We start from the raw sequence: 2071 nt of genomic DNA on the forward strand, positions 1-2071 counted from the left end.
TAACAGGGTAAGCAGAGTTATGTGTATAAGAGACAGCCCCCATTCCCTGCCCCCTGTGCCCCTTGTGGGGAGGAGGTAGAGATATTGGAAGCAAAAGAGCCCAGGAAGGAGAGGGGGATGGGGAAAGGTGTTTTCAAGATGTGGTAATGCTTTTCACAGCCCTACTCTGTTTGTTAAGTGTTGTTGTTAGTGTCTGAATTAAATTTGTGTTCTTTTTTTTCCCCCTAATGAGTCTGCATTTTGCCTGTGCCTAATGGGTGAGTCAGCCCTCCCTATCCTCATCTCAATTCCAGAGCGTTTTGGGGTTTTTTTGTCATTCAGAAGTGGGGAGTGAGCAGCTGTGTGGTGCTCAGTTTCCTTCTGAGCTCAAACCATGACAGTGTCAAGCAGCAGTGTCCAGGTCAGAGTGCATGCATTGCCAGAAGAAGGTGGGAAAGGTGATGCTCCTGTCTGCAGAAAGTGTTTTGGGTGGTTGGTGAGACACTAACGCGATCAGTGCTCTTTCCTGAGCATAGGAGTCAGGTTGGAGTGATGGTCACTTTGCCAGATGCATTGACAAGCTCAGGCAAAGATTTAAGAGCTGCAGACAGAGGCCAGCTTGCAAGTAGCACCAGTCTATCTGTAATTCATAAAGGGCCTGACACAAGGTTGTCTAAATCAATTACTTCCTGCTCTTAAGGTTTAACACCCTCAGCCTAAGCATGTAGCAGCTGTTAATTGCAATAACAAACTCAGATGTGGGGACTAATGAGCAGAGAAGCCTAGGAGGCACGCAGTTTCATTTCAACCCATTTCTGTTAAGGGGACAGCAAATTGGCAGGTGGATTTTTGTTGTTCTCTTATGTTTACAAGCTCAGGTAGTGTGCATGCAGGTATGAGAGTGTAAGGTTGGGAGGAGGATTCCTATCTCCTGTTCTTCCTTTTCAAGGACTCAGAATTACTTGCTCCCTGAAAATCGTAAGATGCTAAGTTTCAGTGGCAAAGATGACAAGAGCCTTCTATCACTTCGTTACAACTATTGTGGATGAGAGTCCTAAAGAACTATCAGTCATTGAAGCAAGCCCAGAGCTGAAGCTGAGTCAGGAAAATCTCCCCCAAAATTTAGTAGCAGTGCTAGCTGCCCAAGAAGAGAAATTTAAGCTGGTTGAGGAAATATATATATACCTCCTGTGTGGCTCCAGAAATGTCTGGGTCTTATTTTAGAAACTAAGAGTCCCTCCCAGAAGCCAGAGTCCTTACTGTCTGCAATTATAAACACAAATGTTACTGTGCATGATTGAGGCACTAGATTTTCTTATTATGTAAGTGAAATAAAATCAGGGCTTCCAAGACTATGCTTCCTTCTCTTCCTCAACTGCTTTTCCTGACTGGTCTTGACAATCCAGGGAGTTTACTGTTAGGGACTTCTTCCCACAAACGTTTATGTTTCTGTTGCAAATTCAGATTGGTGTGTTTTGATTCCTTTACCTCTCTCCTACTACTACGTTGTCTGCTTTTTAGAATACTAGTAGCTGCTTCCTTCAGAGTTATGTATCTCCATGTGACTGTTCTGGAGATTTTAATTCTTGACAAATAACAAGATAAAACCATAGCTATATCAAAAAGGAAATCCTTTGATAAGACAGAGCTGGAGGTGTAACTGCTGACGAGCAATTTAGGAGACTGACCAAGTTTTCTAGCTCAGTCTGGCCCTTATTTCATCTTGGGCAATTCATTTAATTCACTTCATCCTTTTCTTTTGTTCTTTGTAAACATGGGGATGATACTCTTTATAAGGATGTTGTAGTCTGTTAACTCCTATAAAGCTCTCAAACTGCATTGCTATATAGTATCTAAGTACAATTTACTCATATAATCAGAACAGCATTATTACTCCTTAACTATTGTTGCATTTTGTCCAAATTGAATGAATGCCAATTTAATTTTGTTGCATGTGAAACTTTCATAACTCATACTATATTAAAGAAACAACTTTTATTACCATACTAACGGCAATCAAAGATGGGGGAGAATAAAGATACATCTTTTACAATCTATTAATTCTGGACCATTTTAGAGAGCAAAATCCTTA

Source organism: Athene cunicularia (genome assembly GCF_003259725.1).
Source record: "Athene cunicularia isolate RWA chromosome 3 unlocalized genomic scaffold, athCun1 chr3_part1, whole genome shotgun sequence".
In the NCBI taxonomy this organism is placed as follows: Eukaryota; Metazoa; Chordata; class Aves; order Strigiformes; family Strigidae; genus Athene; species Athene cunicularia.